General features: G+C 35.1%; 1 pseudogene; it reads right to left on the reverse strand.

The window, feature by feature from the left end:
* Window positions 1-2556: 2556 nt before the first annotated feature.
* Window positions 2557-12009, reverse strand: LOC140710538 (uncharacterized; annotated as a pseudogene).
* Between the last annotated feature and the right edge of the window lie 341 nt (window positions 12010-12350).

Below are 12350 nucleotides of genomic sequence, written 5' to 3' on the forward strand. Positions count from 1 at the left end.
CAGGATTGCAGTATCAATCTGGACAAAAAAGATCATTCCAAATTTTGAATCTACAGAGAGCATTCTATTATTTTCCAACACTTAAGATTCACATTCAAAAATAGAAGATTCTGCATGAAAAAATAAGTTTTGGTATAAGTATGTCATAGAAAACTTCTCTTACCATTAAGTCTCCTAAAAAATTTATCTCTAAGGTAATATTTTCTCTGAAGAAATTTCAAAATTCTGATATTTTCTTCATATGGTGCTGACAATATGCAACCCACCCATATTAATGCTTTACCTATTCTAACAGTGTTATGCTTAAGACAGTTTGTGTTAGAACCTCAAAAATTTTCTTTCATAAGCAGAAAAACAATGCTAACTTAATTCTCTTACCTGTGAACACTAAAAGACTTACCTCAATTAAGTGACCTAAATGCTGCATGAAGAAGCTATAATATCAAAAAGTCCAATTAGGAACAATTTACCACATTAAAAAAATTCAAAGTTATCACAACCTAGAATGTCCCTGTGAAATTACATGGCATGAAGAGAACAGTGAGAAAACTGTGCCACAACAAAAGGAGAGGAGCTGTGAGGCATACATAGCTATGGATAAACGTAAAACAGAAATCCTCTTTAAGGAGCGCCTCTGCCTAGCTCCCTGCACCTTCTGGGAATGAGGAGAGCCTTTGCCCGGCCACTGCACCGTCCGAGGCCACTGCACGGTCTTGGACATGAGGAGCGCCTCTGCCCGGCTGCCACACCTTGGATATGAGGCGCGCCTCTGCCTGGCGGCTGCACTAAAAAGTGAGGAGCGCCTCTCCCTGGTTGCCCCACCATCTGGGAAGTGAGGATCATCTCTGTCTGGCTGCTGCATGGTCTGGGAAGTGAGGAGAGCCTTTGCCCAGCTGCTGTGCAACCCTTCAAGTGTGAAGTGGCAGCCTTGTGTGTGATCTTTATGCCCTCCCTAAGTCTGCATTTTTGACATTAAAGTTTACTTTTAAATGAACACAAAACAAAACAAAAAAACCCTCTTTAAATTCAGAACGACTCAGTTTTGTAGCCTGGGAACAGATGTTCTCTCCACATGCAGAATTAATGCCATTTCTTCACTATAGATATATTCAGTCTCTTACTTGCAACTACAAACTGACTCCAGAAAGAATATGGCTAATTATGGAGCATCTATTACACACTCGGCACTTTCTTATGTTTGTTCACTACAATTATATATTAAAACATCTCCATGACTTAAAGATTTCCCAGCACTTACCTGAACAAATTGGCACACAATACATAAACTCATTTATGTCAAGTAAAAAGTGAAAGCAACAACTAAAGAAAACAGTTCATATAGGGTTCTCCAGTTAAAGCAACAAAATGAAATTTTCTAACCAGATAAAATATAAACAATACACAAATTGTGAACTTGCATCTAAAACTTTTCTGTGCACTGCTAAATTTTATAAAAATCATTATAATTTCTCACCAGCTCACATCATAAATAATGAAGTAAAAACAAAAGAAATAAGTAAATTATAGCTCTAACATGAGTACCAGACAAATGAAAACAATTTACATGGGGAGAGTCTCAACAATTAGATTTTACAGTAATTAAATCCAAAGAAATATAGATTTGATTTCAGAATGTTTTAGGTTTCTAAATTTCTAGTAAATTATCCACTTTAGAATCTTCTTTGTTCCAATATTGATCTTTTCTTTGGAAAATAGGTACAAACTCTTACACAAACACTATTGCTTGCTCCATAATTTTTTTATACCTAAAGGTTTATTTTTAGAGCAATACATTTATATATTTAACTTGATGTAAATAAAAATGAAAAGTCCGTATGTGTTTGCAGGACAAGACGCTACATGTTCAAAGATAAATATGAGACATTTTTTAAAGTATTCATTCAGGACTCAGAAATGGATAAATTATACTTTGATATATTACAATCATAAAATGATCTGTAGTAAAAAATAATCGTACATTTAAAAATAAAGTGTGTAACTGGACTGTGTAATACAAAGGATAAATACTTAAGGTGATTAATAACTCATTTACTCTGATGGATTTTTTTTTTTTTTTTTTTTTGAGATAGAGTCTTGCTGTGTCACCCAGGCTAGAGTGCAGTGGTGCTATCTCGGCTCACTGCAAGCTCCACCTCCTGGGTTCATGCCATCCTCCTGCCTCAGCCTCCTGAGTAGCTGGGACTACAGGCGTCCACCACCACGCCCAGCTAATTTTTTGTATTTTTAGTAGAGATGGGGTTTCACCGTGCTAGCCAGGATGGTGTTGATCTCCTGAACTCGTGATCCTCCTGCCTCAGCCTCCCATAGTGCTGGGATTACAGGCATGAGCCACCATGCCCAGCCTACTCTGATGGATTATTACATGGTGTATGCCTGTATTCAAATAACTGATATATGCCAGAAATATATACACATACTATGTGCCTACAAAAATTTTAAGAAATTTAAATAAAAAGAACATGGAACAATATTCTTCAATTTATTTGTTTAAAGCCAAAGGAAACATATTACTAGAAATGTCATTCAACTATGTTATCAACTATGTTTCTCACCTGTATGAATTTTCTAGTGTACAGTAAGGGTTGAGGACCAAGTAAAATCTTTGCCGCATTCTTCATATGTGTAGGGTTTCTCCCCAGTATGAATATTCATATGTTCATTCAGGCTTCTGGACCGTCTAAAGGCTTTGCATATTTACATTTGTAGGGGTTCTCTCCAGTATGAGTTTTCTCATGTTCATTCAGTGCAGAGGACTGTCTAAAGGCTTTGCCACATTCTTCACATGTGTAGGGTTTTTGCCCAGAATGAATTATCTTATGTTTAGTAAGGTGTGAATATCTATAAAAGGCCTTGCCACATTCTTCACATTTGTAGGATTTCTCTCCAGTATGAATTTTCTTATATTCATTCATGCTTGTGGACCATCTAAAGGCTTTGCCACGTTCGTTACATTTGTAGGGTTTCTCTCCAGTAGGAATTTTCTTATGTTCAGTGTTGCAGACTGTCTAAAGGCTTTGCCACATTGTTCACATGTGTAGAGTTTCTCTCCAGTATGATTTCTCTTATGTTTAATAAGGGTTGTGGACCTATTAAAGGCTTTGCCACATTCTTCACATGTGTAGGGTTTCTCTCTGGTATGAATTGTCATGTTTGTCAAAGTTTGAGGCGAGGTAAAGATTTTGCCACATTCTTCACATTTGTATCCCTCCAGCATGTATTCCGTTATGTTAATTTAGTTGGAGGAACTTGGGAAATTATCTGCTACATTTTTTACGTTTAAATGATTTATCTCCAATATGTCTTATGTTTGTTTGAATTTGAAAATTTATGAAAAACTTTGACACATGTATTACATTGAATTATTTTGCTCTGGGTAGTTGACAAGCATTGGTAAAGTCCATTATAACCTCCTTTCTGCACCTTACTCTTATTCACACTTTTACAGCCCTTCCTTAATTGTAAATTCTTCTGTCCACATTTCTCATATCTTCTCAGTATAAATTTGTGAATGAATCTTCTTTGCCCTGCGCTGGCCAAAGGTCTTGGGTAAAATGAGAACACACACCTGAAAGAAATAAAAATAACAAATTATCCCACTTACTAGATTCATATGAATATACTTTGCATATGAATATACTTACTTTACTGATCAAAATGCTTTTGTGCAAAATCTCTAAATGAGTTAATTTTATGTAATGCCTCAGGTAAGAACAATGCCAAGAGCCCACATAGAACAGAAAGGAAAATTTGTTACATTTACACAGCTCTTCCTCCTCCCTAATATAGCATTATGTCTTTAGGAGTAAACTGCCAATTACCGGTTTCTGTCTTTAAAAAGAAGAAAAATACTAATGCACATATTCTTAACTTCTGGCTTTTGGTGGTCTTTACAAAATCTAGTTCCTGTCTCCAGTAATACAGTGCTGAAAGAAACAGTGGTATACTTGGAAAGGACAGCTTGGGTTTGCTGAGACAAACTGTAAATGTTTCAGGAGCAGATTACAGTGTTAAATACAGAAAGTAGGTAGAGCAAGTGATTACAGACTGTTAAGAAGAAATATGAACAAACTCTTTTAACTGAAAAACATGAAATTCCAGACAAGACACATCCTTAAAACATGTATGGGCGGCTCCCATAATCTTTATCGAAGACAATTGGTTTCAGACTATGGCAGGACAAAGCAACATTGTAAAGATTGTGACAAATGGCTTTTTGTTAATCTTCAAATAAGCAAATATTACAATGCATACAAAATATTAGGGTGACATGGCCAAATGAAAAAATTTAAAGGTTTTCAGAAAACAACCATAAAAAATGAAGATGTGCAAATTTTTAAAATTTAACCTGAATAATTTCTCAATGAGCTAAATGGGAATACATAAAACTAAATAAAATCAGAAAAATGAGAATCAATGAAAACATTAAAAACATAAATAACAGACATCATGGAGGTGAAAAATACAAAAATAATGACTGAGAAATTTTCAGAAGTAAAAAAAGGATATAAAAAATTAAGCAGCTCAACAGACTTCAACTAGGATACACACACACAGATTTATAGCAAGGCACATATATAAGCAAAGTTTCAAAAGTCAAAGACAGGAAAAGAATCTTAGGAGCTGCGAGATAAAAGTGATGTGTCATTTATAAGTGTGGTCTTATGAGATAACCAGTAAATCTGTCAATAAATTTTTTTCAGACCAGAAGGAATTGTGATAAAAAGTGCTGAAAGAAAAATAGCTTCTAAGTGGGAATAATACAACCATGTCTTTAAAATGAAAAAAAAGTAAAGACCTTTCAAAATAACCAAATGCTGAAAAAGTATATTAGCACATCTCCCTTAAAAAAAAATTTCTGAAGAAAGTATCTTCCACTGGAAATAACAATGCAAGAAAACAAAACATGATCATATGAAAATACATAACTTTCTGAAAAAGATATGCACATACACAAATATAAGGTTCTGTACCATTATAATATTGCAGAAAACATTTTAATTATTCTCTAAAGTTTTAAAGATAAAAGCATAAAAATAATCAAACTTAATAATCTGTTAATATACAACATAAAATATGATACATCAATAACAAAGTTGAGGGCAAATGTATGAAGAAGAATGTTCAAATGCAAATGAAGTTCTTACCAGTTTAAGATATATGATTTTAACTTTATGAAATTTTATGTAATTCCCAAGATACCACAAAGTATCTGTATAGATACACAAAAGTATAAGAAGTCCTATCAATATAAAAATAGAAAAGACACAAAGGAAGACAGAGAAAGGAAATAAGGGACAAAGGTATAATAATCAAGTAAAACAAAAGATGACTAAGTCTTTCTAATTAAGCAAATTATTTAAGTATTTTTGAAGTAAACTTTCGATTCAAAATAGATGCCACCAAATAAAGGGATTTAAAAAATTAAAAAGCAAGATACAATTTGCTTTTCAACAAGAATCACTTGAGATCTAATGATTAAAGGAGACTGAAAAAGGCAAGATGAAAGAAAACATTTCATGCAAATAACCAAAAAAAAGAGGTCAAGATTATCTTATGCAAAGTACATCTTAAGTCAAAACTGTAATATTTCATAAAATATACTTTAAAAGCACAAGAGACCAAGAAGGATCTTGGCTCACTGCAAGCTCTGCATCCCGGGTTCACGCCATTCTCCTGCCTCAGCCTCCCGAGTAGCTGACACTACAGGCACCCGCCAACATGCCTGGCTAATTTTTTGTATTTTTAGTAGAGATGCAGTTTCACCATGTTAGCTAGGATGGTCTCAATCTCCTGACCTCGTGATCCGCCCACCTTGGCCTCCCAGAGTGCTGGGATTACAGGTGTGAGCCACCGCGCTTGGCCTGTAGTAGAATATTTCAATACCCCAATTTCTGTAATGAATAATCAAAAAAGAATATTCATAAGAAAACAGAAGACTTGAAGCAGTGTATGGCAGTTATGCCTAAGAGAACTGTAGAGAATACTCCTCAACAACAGCAGGATATACACACTTCTCAACAGCTCATACAATGTTCTCCTTGATAAACCACCTGTTAGGCCACAAAAAAAGTCTTAAAATTTGTTTTTAAATAGAAATTTTACAGATAGCTTTTAATGACCAAACTGGAATGAGAGTAGAAATTAATAAAACTAACACTGACATATTTATAGAAATTAAAAAATACAGTCTTCAGCATGCTCTTGTTCAAATTTTGAAATATTATGAAGATGTCTAGACTGCTCAATGTAATCTACAGATTAAACGAAATCCCTGTCAAATTTCTAATCAATTTCTTGCAGAAATAGAAACAGCAACCCCAAAGTTATATAGAATTTCAAGGGACAATAAAGCACCCAACAATTAAAAAAAACGTTGGAGGCACCACAGCTCACGATTTCAAAGCACATACAAAGCAAAAGAATTAAAACAATTTGATATGGGTATAAAGCTGAACAGCTAGATTAATAAAATAAAATCTGGCATAAATATACACTATCACACATATGGTTGAATGAAGACTAATTTGTACACATAATTATTGTAGTACTGTTACTGAAAGCAAATAAATGAAAGCAATGCAAATTTCTCACCAAATGAATGGATAAATTTGTAACATTAAAATAATGAAATACTACTGAGTTTGTAAAAAGCAAAAAACTCTAACAAGTGTAATAAAGATAAATCTTGATGACATTGTGTGACATGAAATAAGTCAGCCATGAAGACACAAACTGTGTGAATCAACTCACTTGAGATATCTAAAGCAGTTTGACTCTAAAATAGAAAACAGAATTGTTTTTGTAAAGGACCAGAAAACAGAAAATGTAGTTAGTTGTTTAATGTGTTTTGAGTGTTGGCTTTGCAAGATAAACATATTCTAAAGATATAGTACATAACAATGTCAATATAATTAATATGACTGAACTCAATATTTAAAAAGATTTAAGATGGTAAAGTTTGTGTTTTGACAATTAAAATAATATCTAAAATAGACACAGAAGTATGACAGTTTTTGGAATCTTCAAATCACAAGGATTTCTTCCCCATACACAAAAACATAGATTTACAAATAAATAGAGGGTAAAATTAGGAGAATTTCAAGGACTACTCAGCTAGGCAGGGTAAAACCACCATTGTATACACATAAACCAAACAAGTATACAACTCAAACACTACAGGAACAATATGCATATAGATAAACCCAGAGACTCTTATAATAAAAACAGACATATAACTGATCCATATTTGACTTGTGCTTGATAGTCTTTTTATTTTTTATTTTTATTTTTTGAGATAATGTCTTGCTCTGTCACCCAGGCTGGAGTGCCATGGCAGGATCTTGGCTCACTGCAACCTTCGCCTCCTTGGTTCAAGTTATTCTCCTGCCTCAGCCTCCTGACTAGCTGGGATTACAGGTGTTCACCACCACACCTGGCTAATTTTTGTATTTTTAGTAGAGACAGCGTTTCACCATGTTGGCCAGGCTGGTCTTGAACTCCTAACATCAAGTGATCCACCCACTGCAGCATTCCAAAGTGCTGGGATTACAAGTGTGAGCCACCATGCCCAGCCATGCTCCAGTCTTATGGCGTACACAGCTGAATATTGTCATACACAATGAAAACATCCTTGTCTTGTCTGAGATGTCAGAAAAAAAGTGCTCTGCTCTTTCCTGTTTAGGATGATATCAGTCATTGATTTGTCATATATGGCCTTTCTTGTGTTGAGGTACATACCATCTATACCTAATTTGTTGAGTTCCTAAAAGGCATGTTGAATGTTGAATTTTGCCAAATACTCCTTCTACATACACAATAAAAATAAAGATATCTAGATGTCTAGCAGCAAACCTAATTAAAAAGGTAAACACTCTCTACACTGAAAATTATTGTAACATCGATAAAAAATGAAAAAGACATGAGAAATTGAGATTTTTTTGCTTATGAATTGAAAAAAAATATAAAAGTGGCTATATTACCCAAGGTGATCTACAGATTATGTAATCTCTACCAAAATACCAATGAGTTTTTCACAGAAATGGAAAAAAAAAAAAAAAAAAAGCTTAAAATGTATGGGGAACCACCAAAGACCCACAAATGGCAAAAGTAATCCTGAGCAAAAAGAACAAAGCTGGAAGCATCTCATTACCTGGCTGCAAAACATACTATAAAATTATAATGAGCAAAACAGGATGATACTGACATAAAAACAGATAAACAGGTCAAAGTATCCAGTGAGCCCAGTAATAAATTCGTGAACCTAGAGCCACGTGATTTTCAACAAAGATGCCAAGAACACACATTTGGAATAAGACTGTCTTTTCAATAAATGGTGCTAGAAAAATTGATTATCTACATATAAAAAAAAGACACTAGGCCCCTACCTCTTATGATATAAACTCAATCACAAATAAAGATTTAAATAGGAAACCTAAACCTATAAAGCTATTTGAAGTAAACATAGAGGAATGCTTTATGACATATTGCAGAACAAAGAATTTTTAAGACTTCAAAACATACACAAAAATATGCAAATAGGATTACAACAAACTAAGAATGCTTTGCACAGCAAAGAAAACAATTAACAGAGTGAAGAGATAACCTATAGAATGAAAGAAAATATTTGCAAAATATACATGACGAGAGGAAAACTTACAGAATATATAACAAACTTAACAACAAATATAACACATAATTTGAAAATAGGGAAGAGACAGTAAGAGACATTTTTCTTTTGAGATGGAGTTTCACTCTTGTTGCCCAGGCTGGAGTGCAATGATGCTGTCTAGGCTCACTGTTGCAGGAAAGTCAGGGACCCCAAACGGAGGGACTGGCTGAAGCCATGGCAGAATAATATAAATTGTGAAGATTTCATGGAAATGTATTAGTTCCCCAAATTAATACTTTTATAATTTTTTACTCCCGTCTTTACTGCAGTCTCTAAACATAAACTGTGAAGATTTCATGGACATTTATCACTTCCTCAATCAATACTCCTATAATTTCCTATTCCTGTCTTTAATCTTTTAATCCTGTCATCTTTGTAAGCTGAGGATGTGTGTTGACTCAGGACCCTGTGATGATTGCGTTAACTGCACAAATTGTTCATAAAGCATGTGTATTTGAACAATATGAAATCTGGGCACCTTGAAAAAAGAACAGGATAACAGTGATGTTCAGGGAACAAGGGAGATAACCATGCCTGGGAGCCGGGCATGAGAGTCGTATTTCTCTTATTGCTGAAAACGGGCAAGAGAAATATCGCTGAATTCTTTCCCCAGTAAGGAATATTAATTAACAGTCCTGGGAAAAGAATGCATTCCCAGGGGGAGGCCTCTAAAATGGCCACTCTGGGAGTGTCTGCCTTATGCAGTTGTAGATAGGGATGAAACATGTCCTGGTCTCCCGCAGCACCCCCAGGCTTGCTAGGATTAGGAAATTCCAGCCCAGCGAATTCTAGTCAAGACTGGTTCTCTGCTCTTGAACCCTGATTCCTGTTAAGATGTTTATCAATGACAACACGTGCACAGTGGGACAAGAAACTTCATCAGCAATTCTAGTTTTGCCCCGGCCTTGTGACCTTGCCTTGCCCATCTGCCTTGTGATATTTTATTACCTTTTGAAGCATGTGATCTCTGTGACCCACACCCTATTTGTACATTCCCTCCCCTTTGAAAATCGCTAATAAAATATTGCTAGTTTCGCGGCTTGCGGGGGACATCACGCAACCTGCCGACATGTGATGTCTCCCCTGGACACTCAGCTTTAAAATGTCTCTTTTGTACTCTTTACTTTTATTTCTCAGACTGGCCGACACTTAGGGAAAACAGAAAAGAAACTATATTGAAATATTGGGGGCTGGTTCCCCCGATAGCTCACTGCAACCTCCGCCTCCTGGGTACAAGCGATTCTCCTGCCTCAGCCCCCTGAGTAGGTGGGATTACAGGCGCCTGCCACCATGCATAGCTAGTAGAGAAGGGGTTTCACCATGTTGGCCAGGCTGCTCTTGAACTCCTGACCTCAGGTGATCCGCCCACCTCAGCCTCCCAAAGTGCTGGGATTACAGGCATGAGCCACTGTGCCTGGACTAAGAGGCATTTTTCAAAACAAGAAATACAAAAGGCCAAGAAGAACATGCAAAGATGCTTAACATCACTAATTATCAGAGATATGCAAATCAAAGCCACAATAAGATACGACTTCAGTGCAGTTAGAATGACTGTAATTAGAAAGGCAAAAAAAAAAAAAGGTTAGTGAGAATGTACAGAAAACTTAACATATAAGGCTGGTAAGATTGTAAGTTAGTACAGCTATTATAGAAAAAAATGTATCACAGGGTGCCATATATTTAAGCAATAAACATCATAATTTAAGATTTTTTTGATTCTAAGACAATAAAACGTTGATGACCATGTAAGAAAAAAAGAATTCAAATTGCTAGATCATATGTTACAGAAATAAACCAGATACACTGAGACAAATTCCACATGATGTTACACATATGTGGAATGTAATAAAAACATAGATGGTGAAGGTTTCATGCAACTGTTCTTAGTAATCGCTTTTTGGATATGACATCAAAGGCTCAGGAAACAAAAATATGGACATACACATAGTACTACATCACTGTATCCAAACTATTCCAAGAATATTTAAAGCAGGACTTTAAATAGATATTTACATATGCATTTTCTTCATTATTATTTACACAAGACAATTCCTGGAAACAACACAAATGTCCCTTTAGAGATCAGTATTAGATTTTTTAAATGTGACATATACATACAATGGAATATTTCATTTTAAAACAAAGATATTCTGACACATTTTACAAAAACAAGGCCTGAGAACATAACATTATATAAAACAGTCAAAAAGAAACAGACATTATATAATTACACTAATAAGAATATGGAAATCAGCCAAAATTATAGAAACAGGAAGTAAAACGGTGTTCTTCAGTAGCTGAAGAAAAAGGAAAAAAGGGCAGTTTATTGTTTATAACGTATTAAATTTTACTTTTGTAAGATATTTAATCTAGAGATCCATTGCAAAAAAAAGTAAATGTACTTAATACCACTAGACTGTACACTTGAAAATGTTTAATGTAGGGAAAAGTAAGAGAGATAAGACTATTACTGTGTCTATGTAGAAAAGGAAGACATAAGAAACTCCATTTTGATCTGCATTTTGAACAATGATGTCTGTTGGAGAACGTACAGTAGCAAAAATCAAAAGTTGGAGTGGGGCCAAGTGATCTATTTACTTGTGCTGACTGAATTTTTTCTTCAACTAATTTTTTAAGTTGCCTCTGGAGTTAATGTTCTTTTACTATTCAATTTCGGATCCCCTCTTAAGATAGAGAACAAATTTGACATGGCATAAGTACGGATGCCTAGAGTTGGCCGAAATTAATTAATATCTCCTAGCAACTTTTTGAAAGTCATTTAATGTTTTTGCAGTGAGCCAAGATCACGCCACTGCACTCCAGCCTGGGTGACAAGAGCAAGACTCCATCTCAAAAAAAAAAAAAAAAAAAAAAAAAAAAAAAAAGGAAACCCTTTTAATGTTTTAGTGTATCTTTTCTTATTTCTATTTTTTTTGTGGTTTAATTTTCCTTTTCTCTACCTGCATCCCCAAGTAATGGAAAGGAATAAAGGTTTGAATCTTACCAGATGCTATTGTCAGTCCTGGGTTGGCAACCTCTGTCTGCAGAAATGTGTAACAGTCAATTAATTTGTCTCTCATTTCTGCAGCACACAAAATATCATCAACATAATGAATGACATAATAGTCTAAAAACCTGTCTCTAACTGGTTGAAGAGCTTGAGCTGTAAAAGTCTGACAAATAGTTGGACTATTAAGCATTCCCTGAGGCAACACTTTCCACTGAAACCTGGTGGCTGGTTCTTTATTATTTGTGGTTGGTATAGTAAAAGCAAATTTTTCAAAATCCTGTTTTGCCAAAGGCCAACCTTTGGGGATCATGGCCGGATAGGGCAACCTGGGTTCGCGAGCCCCCATGGGTTGAATTACAGTATTAACAGCTGTTAAGTCAGTCAGCATGCACCATCTGCTGGATTTTTTCTAAATTACAACCAGGAGAATTCCAAGGCAGAAATGAAGGCTCAATATGTCCCTTTTCTAATTGTTCCTTTGCTAATAAGTGTAAAGCCTCCAGCTTTTGTTTCGGTAGCGGCCACTGATTTACCCATACATGTTTTTCTGTTTTCCAAGTTAATGGAATGGGTTTTGGAGGCTCTACAGCGGCCACTCCTAAAAATGATACCCTATTCCTTTTCTTTCTTGATTTCCCTCAGCCTCAATTG

The sequence above is a fragment of the Chlorocebus sabaeus genome, chromosome 27 (assembly GCF_047675955.1).
Source record: "Chlorocebus sabaeus isolate Y175 chromosome 27, mChlSab1.0.hap1, whole genome shotgun sequence".
In the NCBI taxonomy this organism is placed as follows: domain Eukaryota; kingdom Metazoa; phylum Chordata; class Mammalia; order Primates; family Cercopithecidae; genus Chlorocebus; species Chlorocebus sabaeus.